This window comes from Triticum urartu, chromosome 7A (genome assembly GCF_056163025.1).
Source record: "Triticum urartu cultivar PI428250 chromosome 7A, HENAU_Tu73, whole genome shotgun sequence".
Taxonomy (NCBI): domain Eukaryota; kingdom Viridiplantae; phylum Streptophyta; class Magnoliopsida; order Poales; family Poaceae; genus Triticum; species Triticum urartu.
In genome coordinates, this window is record NC_141879.1 from 745,516,700 (window position 1) to 745,532,310 (window position 15,611).

The following is a 15,611-nucleotide window of genomic DNA, read 5'->3' on the forward strand; positions in this document are numbered from 1 at the left end:
TTGTTTTTGAGATGGAAATTTTATGGGTATGGAAACATTTATGTTTCTCTCTCCTGTTAAATTTATGGTTTTTCTGTCTTTTCTGCACAAAATATTTGATTTTTGCTGACGCTTTGTTTTTCAAAAAAGCAACTGATTGGGCATAGCCCTTTTTCTGGGCTAGCTTGCATTGCTCTAGAATCCGCGCGTAGCGAACGTCAGAGGGAAATTAATTTATTCGCTCGGTTGACCCTTCTCGAGGAACGGTTCGTTCACGCAAGTGACCTGTCTGAACACCTGAAAACTTGTGATATCAATTTCGATGTCCAACAAAAACCCGCCTTCAGTATCCTCGAAACTTCTTGCTTCTTCATTTTAATTGCACCTAAGAATGTTTTTCACGCATAAGCGTGGGACGAACCATGTTTGCTATTACTTTAGAACACAAATCATTTGGATTGGGGTGGGGGCCAGCCCCCCCCCCCCCCAAGCCCTTCATGGTCTTTCTCTTTACTTGAGAGAGGGCATTGACATATAGAATGTGCTAGATTGAACAACCATCAAAATTATTGTAGTTCCTTGATATTTACTCTACTATATTTACTCGTGCCGTTCCTCCCGGCACCGAGGACAAACACAAGAAGAACAAGCATTGTGTGGTAAATCTTCACAAGTTCAGTGATTGGAGAAAATTGCAGAGAACTCTGACAAGTTCGGCGGCGAGGCGGTTGACTAGGAGGGCGTGCGCGTGGACCTCTCTGCTTCGACCTCGGGCTTGCAACTAATCTTGCTAATTTAAATCTAGAACCAGCACATTAATTAGTACATGTTCCAATCAAACAGAGTTACAGATCAACCAAAACAGAGGCACAACTTGTTGTTTCTTGTACTATGCAATTAATCTGCATCTAATTTCCTGCTGCATCCACTGCATGCTCAACTTGAAGCTAGGTAGGAAACTCATGCTCAAGTTGAACATGTATTGATACTCATGTGAAGATCAACGAGGGGGTGGTCTGGCGTGCCTCCTTTGTTTATGGGGAGCCCAGGAGAGAAGATAGACCTCAGTTTTGGGAGCTTCTCAGACGTCTTCAACCAATGTGGGATGGACCGTGGCTATGTTGTGGGGACTTCAATGAGGTCTTGGCTTAGGATGAACATTGTGGTCCTCAAGACCGGTCAGAGGCTCAGATAACTGCTTTTAGGGATTGCCTGATGGACTGTAGCTTGACTGATGTGGGCTACTCCGGTCCGAAGTTTACGTGGTGCAACAAACAAGACCCGGATTGTCATGTTAAATGTCGCTTGGATAGGGCTGCGGCCAATGGAGCTTTTACTGGTATGTTCGATGGGTGCGGGGTGGAGAATCTCATTGCCACTTCTTTGGATCACTACCCCATGCTGGTTCTGTTGGGAGGCAGGACCCAACAGGCACGACGATCTCCGGTCCAGCAAGGGTTCCGTTATGAGGAGATGTGGCTACTGGCTGATGATTACAGAGAAACTCTTGAGCGGGTGTGGGTTGAGGACTTGAGGAGAGGGATGGCTGTCCTTCACTTCAGTCAACATGGTCTAACCTGAAGCATGTTGATGGCTCTTTGCGATCCTGGAGCAAGGAGGCCTTCGGCTGTATTCGGAAGCAGATTGGGCGCTTGGAGCGCTGTATTGCTACCATCAGGGCTTCGCCTCCCTCTCCATCCTTGATGGCGGAGGAACGCTCAATTGAGGGTCCGCTGATAACATCCCCGGGAACCTCTACTCCGTAAAGTAAGCACTTGGCTCAACTGAATTCTGCAGTTTTAGTCTATTTATCGTCTGTCTGAAACTATGCCAGCCAAATAACACAATGGATGTTGAAGGTTCATTGGCGACAACCAAGGGTTCGTGCTCGGGAACGACGGCGTCTTGCTCTGATACGTAGGCTGACGCGGCGGGAGTCGCCGCGGCAATCTAAACCCTTTTTGTACGTAATGATCCATATATACACGATATGTGTGAAAGGCGGCTGAGTATACATCTTCTGCAAAAGAGTGTACATCTTCTCTGTCGGTGGCTTGACTGATGATTGTTTCCAACATTCAAAGACACTAGTACATGAGCACGTACATTTATGTATGTATCTGATGCTGATATGCCATGAATTTTGTAAAGTGCAAACGACGTGTAGACATTGTGAATTCATTAGATTCTGACAAGTCTAGACAGCAGCAGTCGTCGCTCGCAATGAGCAGCTTGCAGAGCTACTACGGCCTGAGTTCTCAAAGAGGAGACGACATGGATTGCAGTACTGAGATGTCCTTGTACAGCAAGGGAAGCTCCCAAGGTATTGGCAGCGAAATGCTCCCAGTTTCTTCTTCTCCCAAAGTTTTTTGCCGAGGCCTATTTCCAGTATGCGTTTGAATATGGACACGAGCAGCCTGGATACCAGCGCGAAGAACACTGGCTCGTTTCTGAACGGGTTGAAATCCGTAGTGCCGAAATCGCCAAGGCCGCCGAGCTTTGCCGATGCAGAGAATGGCGGGGTCTCCATGTGGTCGAGCTCCAAATGGACCTTCATCCACGAGTCCTTCACCCGTCCATTGCTCGCAGGATGAAAGCTGCTCTCGGTTGAGCCTATGTACCGGCCAATAGGACCGCTCTGCTGCTGCAAACTCCATCTGTCATGCCATTCATGTGAGCTGAGTTGAGGGAAATGAGAGAGGAGGCTTGGTTGGACATGATCTTCTGCCACCTCAATCCTTGTTCCTCATAGTGACGGTCACATGACGGGATCACGGAGTCGTCAGACGACATTGCAGTTGCACCCCCCCCTCTTCTCTGTTTTTTCTGATGTGGCATCTGCTGCTAATTCACCATTCATCATGTATAATTGTATATCACAATATATGCGTGTTAGAATATACGTGTTGTAATCTCAACCTCCTTCCTTCTCTTGTATTCTACTCAAACTCCTCTTGTATAACCTTGTACGCCAAGCCAAGGGCTGCGGCCACATATCAATATAAACACCACGCGGCTCCCTCAATGGAGTAGGAACGCTTGATATCTTTCATGGTAATCAGAGCCACCTCTTTTTATACATCTAGCCATAAACCAAAACCCTAGAAACCACATATCATCGTCTCCATGGCTTCCTCCGCCGGCGTCTCCCTCAACCTCGGATCGCCGCCGTCTGAGAAGCTCGCAAGAGGTAATTTTATCCTCTGGAAGACGCAGGTCCTCCCAGCCCTGCGAGGCGCGCAGGTGACGGGGCTCCTGGACAACACCGACGCCGCTCCGCCCAGGATGGTGGAGATCACGAAGGCAGACAAGACCACGGCCCTAGAGCCGAACCACCTATACGGACCCTGGATCGCCAAAGACCAGCAGGTTCTATCATACCTTCTCAATTCCATGTCTCCAGAAATTCTTGCACAAGTCGTTGGGAAAGATTCCACCTTTGAGCTCTGGACGACGGTGAAAAATCTCTTCGCCTCACAATCTCAGTCTCGGATTACTAATCTAAGAACTGCCATCACCAATACCAAGAAGGGCACCATGTCAAGCTCGGCGTATATGGCGAAGATGAAAAGTCTTGGGGGTGAACTACCTGCTGTCGGTTGTCCCGTATCTGATCCGGAGATGGTGGACTATATCTTGGCCGGACTGGACCGTGACTACGACTCCGTGGTGGCGGCGATCGGCGCTGTGAAAAACACCATCACAGCCGACGATCTATTTGCTCAGATCTCTGCCCTTGATCAAAGGATGGAGATGCTAGGCGACTCATCTTCAGGCGGGTTCCACTCATCCGCCAATGCGGTCTACAGAGGCCGTGGCCAGTCCCGCGGCAGATCTCGCGGGCGCGGAGGAAGGGCGTGTGGCCGTGGTGATAGTGGTGACCGCGGTGATCGTCAGTCCTCTTGCTCCAATGGAGGCGGCGGATTCAGAGGCCGCCCTCGACAGCAACAGCAACAGCAACAGCAGGTTCATGAGCAACAACATGACTATCCAGAGTGTCAGATATGCTACAGACACCATCCAGGAGGTGCACGAGTTTGCTGGTGGCGTTATGAAGAAAACGAACAAGAAGAAAAGGAGGCGCATGCAGTCTCCTATGGCGTGGACACCAACTGGTATGCCGATAGTGCAACAACAAACCACATCACAGGTGAACTTGACAAGTTGACGATGCGGGAGAAGTACAATGGAGGCGACCAAATTCGCACGGCAAGCGGTTCTGGTATGGATATCACACACATTGGCAGTTCATTTGTTGAAAACCCTGTGAAAAATTTACACTTGACCAATGTCTTGCATGTCCCTCAAACATCTAAAAATCTTGTTTCCGTTCATCGATTCACTCTTGATAACAATGTTCTTATTGAATTTTCTCCTTATTTTTTCTTGGTTAAGGACTTGAGAACAAGGAGAGTCATTCTTAGAGGACGGTGCGCGGGAGGCCTCTACCCACTCATATCATCATCATCATCTTCATGGTCCAATAAACAAGCAAATATTGTCACCAAGATATCTACATCAAGATGGCATAGTCGTTTGGGTCATCCATCTTCAGTCATAGTTAGATATGTTCTTAGCAAAAATAAACTCTCTTATGAGCCTAGTGTTGAGTCAGTTTGTGATCCGTGTCAACAAGCAAAAAGTCATCAGTTACCTTACCTAATTTATACTAGTGTGTCTACTGCCCCTTTACAACTTATCATTTTAGATGTATGGGGGCCAGCTCCTACTTCAGTTGGTAGATTTTCCTATTATGTAAGTTTTATTGATGGCTATAGTAAATTTACTTGGACTTACCTATTGAAAAAACGATCTGATGTATTCCAAGTTTTTCTCAATTTCCAAAATCTTGTTGAACGCAAACTGAACTCTAAAATCATTGCTATGCAAAGTGACTGGGGTGGTGAGTATGAAAAATTAAATTCTTTCTTTCAAAAGCTTGGCATATCACACCATGTCTCTTGTCCTCATGCTCACCAACAAAACGGATCTGCTGAAAGAAAGCACCGTCAAAGAATTACGGTGAAGCCTGTATTTACAAGAAAGTGAGTGGGAGCACTACAACATTTCTGATAAGTATGTGTGAATGACATATTGTTGATCGGAAATAATGTAGAATTATTCCGCAAAGCATAAAGGAGTATTTGAAAGGAGTTTTTCAAAGAAAGACCTCGGTGAAGCTGCTTACATATTGAACATCAAGATCTATAGAGATAGATCAAGACGCTTGATAAGTTTTTTCAATGAGTACAAACCTTGACAAGATTTTGAAGTAGTTCAAAATGGAACAGTCAAAGAAAGAGTTCTTGCCTGTGTAACAAGGTGTGAAATTGAGTAAGACTCAAAGCCCGACGATGGCAGAAGATAGAAAAAGAGTGAAAGTCATTCCCTATGCCTCAGCCATAGGTTCTATAAAGTATGTCATGCTGTGTACCAGATCTATTGCATACCCTACACTGATTTTGGCAAGGGAGTACAATAGTGATCTAGGAGTAGATCACTAGACAGCGGTCAAAATTATCCTTAGTGGAATAAGGATATGTTTCTCGATTATGGAGGTGTCAAAAGGTTCGTCGTAAAGAGTTACGTCGATGCAAGCTTTGACACCGATCTGGATGACTCTAAGTCTCGATCTAGATACATATTGAAAGTGGGAGCAATTAGCTAGAGTAGCTCCGTGCAGAGCATTGTAGACATAGAAAATTGCAAAATACATAACGGATCTGAATGTGAAAGACCCGTTGACTAAGATTCTCTCACAAGCAAAACATGATCACACCTTAGTACTCTTTGGGTGTTAATCACATAGCGATGTGAACTAGATTACTGAATCTAGTAAACCCTTTGGGTGTTGGTCACATGGCGATGTGAACTATGGGCGTTAATCACATGATGATGTGAACTATCAATGTTAACCACATGATGATGTGATCTAGATTATTGACTCTAGTGCAACTGGGAGATTGAAAGAAATATGCCCTAGAGGCAATAATAAAGTTATTATTTTTTTCCTTCTTTCATGATAAATGTTTATTATTCATGCTAGAATTGTATTAACCGGAAACATAATACATGTGTGAATACATAGACAAACAGAGTGTCACTAGTATGTCTCTATTTGACTAGCTCGTTAATCAAAGATGGTTATGTTTCCTAACCATGGACAAAGAGTTGTTATTTGATTAACGGGATCACATCACTAGGAGAATGATGTGATTGACATGACCCATTCCGTTAGCTTAGCACACGATCGTTTAGTATGTTGCTATTGCTTTCTTCATGACTTATACATGTTCCTATGACTATGAGATTATGCAACTCCCGTTTACCGGAGGAACACTTTGTGTGCTACCAAACGTCACAACGTAACTGAGTGATTATAAAGGTGCTCTACAGGTGTCTCCGAAGGTACTTGTTGGGTTGGCGTATTTCGAGATTAAGATTTGTCACTCCGATTGTCGGAGAGGTATCTCTGGGCCCTCTCGGTAATGCACATCACTTAAGCCTTGCAAGCATTGCAACTAATGAGATATTTGCGGGATGATGTATTACGGAACGAGTAAAGAGACTTGCCGGTAACGAGATTGAACTAGGTATTGAGATACCGACGATCGAATCTCGGGCAAGTAACATACCGATGACAAAGGGAACAACATATGTTCTTATGCGGTCTGACCGATAAAGATCTTCGTAGAGTATGTGGGAGCCAATATGAGCATTCAGGTTCCGCTATTGGTTATTTACAGGAGATGTGTCTCGGTCATGTCTACATAGTTCTCGAACCCGTAGGGTCTGCACGCTTAACGTTTCGATGACAGTTATATTATGAGTTTATATGTTTTGATATACCGAAGGAGTTCGGAATCCCGGATGAGATCGGAGACATGACGAGGAGTCTCGAAATGGTCGAGACGTAAAGATCGATATATTGGACGACTATATTCGGACATCGGAAAGGTTCCGAGTGATTCGGGTATTTATCGGAGTACCGAAGAGTTATGGGAATTCGCCGGAGAGTATATGGGCCTTATTGGGCTATACGGGAATAGAGGAGAGGGGCCAAAAGGAAGAGGCGCGCGCCCCCCTCTAGTCCGAATTGGACAAGGGGTGCAGCCCCCTTTTCCTTCTTCCTCTCCCCCTCTTTCCTTCTCTCTTACTCCAACAAGGAAAGCCCCCTTTTCCTTCTTCCTCTCCCCCTCTTTCCTTCTCTCCTACTCCAACAAGGAAAGGAGGAGTCCTACTCCCGGTGGGAGTAGGACTCCCCCCTTGGTGCGCCCTCCTCCTAGGCCGGCCGCCACCCCCCTTGCTCCTTTATATACGGGGGCAGGGGGCACCCCATAGACACAACAATTGATAAAGTTGATCTTTTAGCCGTGTGCGGTGCCCCCCTCCACCATAGTCCACCTCGATAATACTGTAGCGGTGCTTAGGCGAAGCCCTGCATCGGTAGAACATCAACATCGTCACCACACCGTCGTGCTGACGAAACTCTCCCTCAACACTCGGCTGGATCGGAGTTCGAGGGACGTCATCGGGCTGAACATGTGCTGAACTCGGAGGTGCCGTGTGTTCGGTACTTGATCGGTCGGATCGTGAAGACGTACGACTACATCAACCGCGCGCGTTGTGCTAACAGTTCTGCTTTCGGTCTACGAGGGTACGTGGACAACACTCTCCCCTCTCGTTGCTATGCATCACCATGATCTTGCGTGTGCGTATGATTTTTTTTGAAATTACTATGTTCCCCAACTGTGAGGGCGTTGACATATACAATGAACTAGATTGAACTACCATACAAATTACCACGGCACCTCAATATTTAGTCTACTATATTCATCGATGCATATACCTATATTTAATTATGTAGGTTCTAGAGCTTCGTCCACATATCGGTGAGAGGGACCTATTTGACGTGGCCGGTGCCCATGGCAAGTCATGCTGCAACATGACGCCATGCATCAGCCATCCAGACAACATCCAACACACAACCGTGACCTCAAAGCAAAGAGAGATCCACACTTGACGAATTAGGGATCCAACATAAAACAACACATCCAACGCACAATTATTATGGACAAATTTGGTGATTATTTGTAATTGGAGGGGGGGGGGGGGCATGGTGTTGGCATATAGAATATTAAGATACTAAGGTTGTGGAGTCACTAGGGCCACCTGTAAGGATGTGTGTCGTTGGTTGACATTTATCTTTCTTTTTATTAATTTTTGTTACAATTTTCCTCTATTTTCTATTTTAACATTTTTACCTTAATTAAAGAATATTTATTAAAATTTGTGATGATTGAAAAATACTAATGTTTTTTAAATTCATGAAAAAATTTAAAAATCATGAATATTTTAAAGTTTAATTTCTATTGAATTTGCAAATATTTCTAAATCCATGATTATTTTTAAAATTCCCAAACATTTTAAAAATTCATGCTTTCTAATTAGCAACATTTATAAAAATTGAAGATTCTTATAAATCCATGAACATCTTTTGATATAACAAACTTTTTTGAAAGGAACTAGCTGGCTTTTTATAAGATCAGAGTCGAGCGAGTGGAAATTGTTAAGCGAGCGAGTGTAGAAGGGAGCTGACTGAGGTGAGTGGGAGCTTCGTGGGCAGGCCCATGTGAACGTTATGGTTGAAATTCCATGACTTCAGCTTGGAATAGGATCTCCCAAGGCGTTCACACAACGACCCCCAGCTGACACCAAGGCTGAAATTTGTAAGGACACCACACCACGTACCAAACAACTCCACTCTGCTCTCAGAACAAATACCTTCTCTAGCAGTACCCCATATAAACCCCCCCAAAAAAACCAAAACATAATTGAAACCCCAGCCAATACAGATAAAACGAAAACAAAACAACCGACTGCAGTAATCTGCTAAAGGAAAAAAGATCCCACAAATGAAGAACGGCGTGGCAAAGCGGGCGTTAGCTCCTAGTAGAGAATGAACTAGATTGAACAACTATCAAAATTATTGTTGTTCCTTTATATTTGCTCTCCTATATTTGACTTGAATATACAGGCTTAGGCTCACCGTGACTGCCGTTAACCATCCCTCTATTGTTCCGGTGGTACACACAGTAGACAGCAATCACATTTAGGCTTACGTATATGCAAGTTGAGCCCCTAGTATACAAGCTGCTGTGTGTACTGCTTCCGAAATGGCCGAACGTGACTTGAATATACAGGCTTAGGCCTGGCCCAGCGGGAAAGCAAGGAAAAGTAGCACCTGAAACTCAGTGATGGTGCCTAGGGTTCTCTACTATATATATTAATTATGGTTGGATGATGTGACTCTCATAAATTTGTCATATCTATTGTAAAATAAAGTGTTCTAAAATTAAAGGTTAGGTAGGAGATTGACAGATAAAATCAAATAAGTAGGATAAGCGGGACCCCTATTCTGAAGTGAAACAGTTGCTGGTCCATCGATGGGCAGCAGTGCAGCGCACTACAAGATCGCAGCCTTACGTGGCCTTAATCAACCTGCTGATTGTCAGTTAGTTTCCCCTCGCGCAAGGCTAGGGTTTCTCTCCTCTCGGGCGCCGCCGCCGCCCCTGAGTACCTTACCCCGATCGATCTCCCTCCCTGTGAGCGGTTCTCTCGATCGGCCAAACCTCGCTCCTCCCTGCCCCTCGGTAGCGATGGAGCCTCCCGCAGACGCCCTGTCAGGCACCAGCGCTGGCGGCGGCGGCTCTCACGGAACGCCGGACCTTGGAGATTTCATGGAACAACTCAACCTGGAAGATGAAGACTTCGATGATCTGGTGATAGATGAGGCTGATCCGGAGATCAATGAGAGCGTGAGATGGCTCGCGCTGGCTAGGGTTCATACAGAGAAAACCTTCAGCCAAGCGGCCTTCTACAAGGATATGCGGGCGGCTTGGAACCCCGCGCAGCCGGTAAGGTTTCGCCCGGTTGGGCCGAAACTCTTCGTTGTACAAGCATCTTGCTTGGGAGACTGGGAACGTATGCTGGATCAAGGGCCCTGGCTATTCAGGAATCTACTCGTGTTGATGGTTCCATATGATGGTTTCACAAAGGCAGAGGAGGTTCCCATGATGTTTATGCCAATCTGGCTAAAATTCACAAGATCCTGGAGGGTTTCTGCAGGAAGAACATTGTGGAAAATTTGCTGAAAAACTCTGGCGAGATCCTGGAGATGAGACTGAACGGGAGCACCCGTGGTGACTACATTAGGGTTAGGGTTCGGCATGATGTTCGCCGGCCTCTCACCAAGTTTGTCAGTATTGTCAGGGGGAAAGAACGCCAAGTCTACTTGGTGCGTTACGAGAAACTGGCACGCTTCTGCAGTGTATGTGGGCTCATCGGTCATGATTGCAAAGAGTGCGGATCAGGGGTGCATGAGGAGAAGGACAAGAAGTATGGGTCTTGGCTCTATGCTGATGGACTAAATAAACAGCCGTCCAATGATGGTTATGGCCGGGGAAGGAGTCAGAAGCAACAGCCGTCTCAATCTCATCAGCAGAAGTCGCCGGGAAAGACAGTGGTCGACCCGGACATGCTAGATACGGCTACAAGCCCTGCCAAGGATGGACGCATATCCAAGCAAGGAGATCCAGCAGCTCGCAAAAGGCTCTCCATGGAGGATGTTGGACCGGATGCCAATGCGTTGGTAGGGCCGAGAGGTGTGCTAGCACTTACCCAGGGGAATGGTGAGGATGGTGCACAGGCCTCGCCTACCAGTAGTGCTAGCAGTAAGAGGGCTCGTATGGAGTCAAGAGGTATGTCAGGTGATAGATCGGCGGCCTCCTTCGAGGAGGACCGCCAGATGCAATGAATATCCTAGCTTGGAACTGCCGGGGGGGGGGGGGGGGCACCGCCGGACAGTTCGTGAGGTGTTGGCCCTCTCTAAAGCCAATTCCCCGGGGCTTGTGTTTCTGTCGGAGACAAGACAGGCCTCTTCAAAGATGGAGAAATTGAGGTGGAGATTGCAGATGAAGGGTTTTGTTGGTGTGTCGAGTGACGGCCTTAGTGGAGGCCTGGCACTCTTTTGGGATGAGAAGTTGCAGGTTACGGTGCTGGATTCTTGTGCACGGTACATGGACGTGCGGATTGTAGATGTGGCAAATGATAAAAGTTGGAGAACGACGTTTGTCTATGGTGAACCCCGAGTTGAAAACCGTCATCTCATGTGGAGTTCTCTATCCCAGCTTCGTGCGGTTTCGTCGGAGCCGTGGTTAGTATGTGGAGACTTTAATGAGGCAATGTGGCAGCATGAGCATATGTCTAGAGCCCAGCGCTCTGAAAATCAAATGGGGTTATTCCGGGACTGTTTGTTGGCATGCGAATTATGGGACCTCGGTTTTTCGGGGTATCCATTTACATATGATAATGGGCAGTTTGGAGAGAGGAACGTGCGATTTCGCCTGGATCGTGCCTGTGCGGATGAGGGGTGGAGGGACCTCTTCCCGGCCGCGCAAGTTGTTCACCTTGCTTCGTCATGTTCTGACCACTGTCCGATCTTGGTTCGACTGGTTCTTGAGGATTCGAGGAGGACTTCTGCTTCCCCTTGATATGAGATTATGTGGGAACGCCACCCGGCGCTGGCAGAGGTGGTGGCGAATGGATGGAGGAAAAGCAAACCGACCGGCAATCTGGCGGCGGTGCGGGACGCCCTACATGAAATGATGAATGACCTTAGGGCGTGGAGTAAGAAGAATTTTGGCCACGTTGTCACAGAATTGGAGAAGTTGAGATCCGAGCTGGCTGATCTACAGCTAAGAGATGCGGATCGCTCGTTGATTCGCTAGAAGATGGCCCAACTCGATGAGTTATTATATAGGGAAGAGATGATGTGGTTACAGAGATCGCGCATTACGTGGCTGAAGGAGGGAGAACGAAACATGGCATATTTGCATAGGCGAGCTGTATGGCGGGCGCGGAGGAACTACATACAGAGACTTCGGCGGTCTGATGGCTCATGGTGCTCCTCTCCATCGGACATGGAACGCATGGCTACTTCCTACTTCAAGGAAGTGTACACCAAGGACCCGACTCTCAACCCCGATGTCGTTCTCTAGGCTATTGTCCCTAAGGTAACTGACCAGATGAACGCCATGTTATGTGCATCATTTACCGAGGAGGAAGTGTCGAATGCACTGTTTCAAATTGGCCCGCTTAAAGCTCCGGGCACGGATGGCTTCCCGACAAGGTTTTATCAATGGAATTGGGCAACTCTAAAATCTGAAATCACTGCTGCCGTGTTGGAGTTCTTTGTCTCTGGCTCCATGCCAGAGGGGGTTAATGATACGGCGATCGTCCTCATCCCGAAAGTTCCTCATCCCAAGGAGCTTAAGGATTTCAGGCCGATCAGCCTCTGCAATGTTATTTACAAGTTGGTGTATAAATGTTTGGTTAACCGTCTCCGGCCTTGTCTGTCGGAGTTGATCTCTGAAAATCAAAGTGATTTTATTCCGGGCCGGCTCATCTCGGATAATTCTATTATTGCCTTTGAGTGCATCCACCACATACAATCATTGAAAAATACCAGTCGGGCGGCCTGTGCATACAAGCTCGATCTCTCAAAGGCGTACGATCGGGTCGACTGGGATTTTCTGGAGAAGGCGCTGAGTAGATGGGGCTTCTCGGAACAGTGGATAGCTTGGATAATGTCTTGTGTTAAATCTGTCCGTTACTCGGTTAAACTGAATGGGAAACTTCTGGAGGTTTTTTCACCATCACGAGGCCTTTGTCAAGGTGACCCATTGTCTCCGTTTTTGTTTCCCTTTGTTGCTGACGCGTTATCTTCTCTCCTATCTAAATCAGTGAATGAAGGCAGTTTGAACGGGGTGAGCATTTGTCGGGGTGCACCAGAGATCTCTCATCTCCTCTTTGCGGATGATACCTTGCTATTTTTTGAAGCTTCAGGCCAGCAGGCGGATGTTGTTAAAGGTTTGTTGAACACTTATTCCTCGGCGACGGGTCAACTTATAAATCCCGAGAAGTGTTCCATCCTGTTTTCTGACAACTGCGGTGGGTCAGTCGTGGATGAGATCAAGAGTACATTGGAGGTAACGCAGCAGGTGTTTGAACCAAAATACCTTGGACTCCCGGTCCCTGAAGGAAGAGTTCACAAGGGGCAATTTGAGACACTGCAAGATAGATTGAGGAAAATTCTTGTTGATTGGAGTGAACAATATGTTTCAGTTGGAAATAAAGAGATTCTTATCAAGGATGTGGCTCAGGCGATTCCTACCTATGTAATGAGTGTGTTCAAACTGCCGGCTTCAGTGTGTGATGATCTAACCAAGATGATGCGGCAATATTGGTGGGGGTGGAAAATGGCAAAAGGAAGATGGCCTGGTTAAGTTGGGAGAGAATGATGTTACCCAAAGCAATGGGGGGCATGGGATTCCGAGACATGAGGGCGTTTAATCAAGCTCTGCTTGCCAAGCAGGCTTGGCGCCTCTTAGATAGCCCAGATAGCCTTTGTGCGAGATTATTGAAGGCCAAATACTACCCTAGGGGAAACCTGCTTGACATTGTTTTCTCGTCTAACAGTTCGGCGGTCTGGAAGGGTATTGTTCATGGTCTTGATTTGGTGAAAAAGGGCATTATATGGCGCGTGTGCAACGGCGAAATGATAAAAACCTGGAGAGATGCTTGGATCCCTCGTGGTCACAATTTCAGACCGATTACTCCTAAAAGGAATTGTCGGTTCAATCGGGTAGCTGATTTTCTGAATGAACATGGAGCATGGGATGTGGAACGGCTCAGGGAGCATTTTTGGGACATGGATGTCAGGGAGATTGTGAAGATACGCACATCTCCAAGGAACGGGCAGGATTTCATCGCTTGGGCCCCGGAGAGGTCTGGACAGTTCTCTGTGCGTAGTGCTTATCATCTTGCAATGGAAGTCCAACACTCCATGAGGCTCAGCTCGTCAAGCAGTAATGCTTCGGGTCGGAGGCCGATTTGGCAGCGGATTTGGAGCTCTAAAGTGCCTCTAAAAATGAGAATTATGGCCTGGAAGGTGGTCTCTGGAGCTTTAGCTACAAATGAATGCAAGAAGTATCGTCACATATCTACGAGAGATAGCTGTCGGGTGTGTGGCTGAGAAAAGGAGACTAGCTTTCATGCTCTAGTGTCATGTGAACATGCGCAGGGGATATGGGCTCAGATGAGAACTGTGTGGCGTCTACCGAGCCAGGAGCTCCTTCATGATACTGGGAAGGAATGGCTTTTAAACGTCCTGGCAAATTGCGATGATCACATGCGGGATTGCACGATCATGTTGTTATGGAGGATTTGGTCGCTACGATCGGACCTTACACACAGAAAGGATGTTCCGTCCGTAACGGCAACGTCGGATTACCTTCAAAGTTATATGAATTCTTTGACCCTGTGTGGGCCTTTCTCCACGGATGAAATTCTCAAAGGGAAGATGCCTGCGGTCCGAGTTGCAAACGCCGAAGCATCCGCACCGCCAATACCCCTTCACTGGCCGCGGCCGCCCACGGGCTGGGCAGCGCTTTCGGTGGATGGTGCCTTCATGCAAGAGGACGGGTCGGCGGCAGCAGGTATGATACTTCGGAATCATGAGGGTGGTGTGATCTTCGCGGCATATAGATGCATCTTCAACTGTAACGACGCGCTGGAAGCGGAACTACATGCAATAATGCAGGGTATGGCCTTGGCCCTGCAGCATTCATCCTTGCCAATTGTGGTTCAGTCAGACTCATCTACGGCACTAGCTGCAATGACCCCGGGGACGGTTTGTCCAGGTCTGTTTATGGGCACTTGGTACTAGAGATCAAGCGTCATCTTCAGGATCGAGAGTTTGTTCCATCAAAAATAAAGCGTGATCAAAATAGGGTAGCACATCGGTTGGCATTGTATAGTCGTACGGAGTCCACTACTGCCGTATGGCTGGGAAGGAGCCCACCTTGTATTGAGGAGTTGGTGCCTCTCGATTGTAACCCTCTGATTATGGAATAAAACTCTCTTTCTGTCGCAAAAAAAAAACCTGCTGATTGTGCAGAAACTAAACATCGTTGATGATTCTCGCTACGTACCTTACCCAGGAAGCGTACCAATCATCGTCACATGAAGCCACACAAGGTGAACTCCAGGTCAGTTCTAGATGACCCTATGACTGATGAACCTGTGATCGACTCTGGAGTTGCAGCACGACATCACCACCATCTCCTGGTTCCAGCATTCGCATCAGCACTATGCTGTTCTGATCATCAGGACTATGTGCTTGAGCTTGCAGCACATCCTTGTTCCAGTGTCTCCTTCCCAGCCCGGCCCCTTTCACAACATCAGGCGTAAACTGACCTAGGTAGGCAATATCTCAAAACTAGGCGTAATCAGATTGTAGATATTCAAGAGCTTGTGATCAACGACGAACAAAAGTAGGTTCCTAGTATCGGGCATCACTCCGTACATTGCTCATACCTCTCCCATGAAGGCCCATACCGTCATTAAGGCTCACTCGGTACATTATACCTGAAGAAGCCAGTAGCATTGAGCCTTTTCTGAAGAGAGAAGTGCATATTTCAACCCCCAACTTTTGCCCTAGTCTAATATACAACCCTCAACTTCAAAAGCGTCTAATCTACAACCCCCAACTCTCAAAACCATCTAAGATT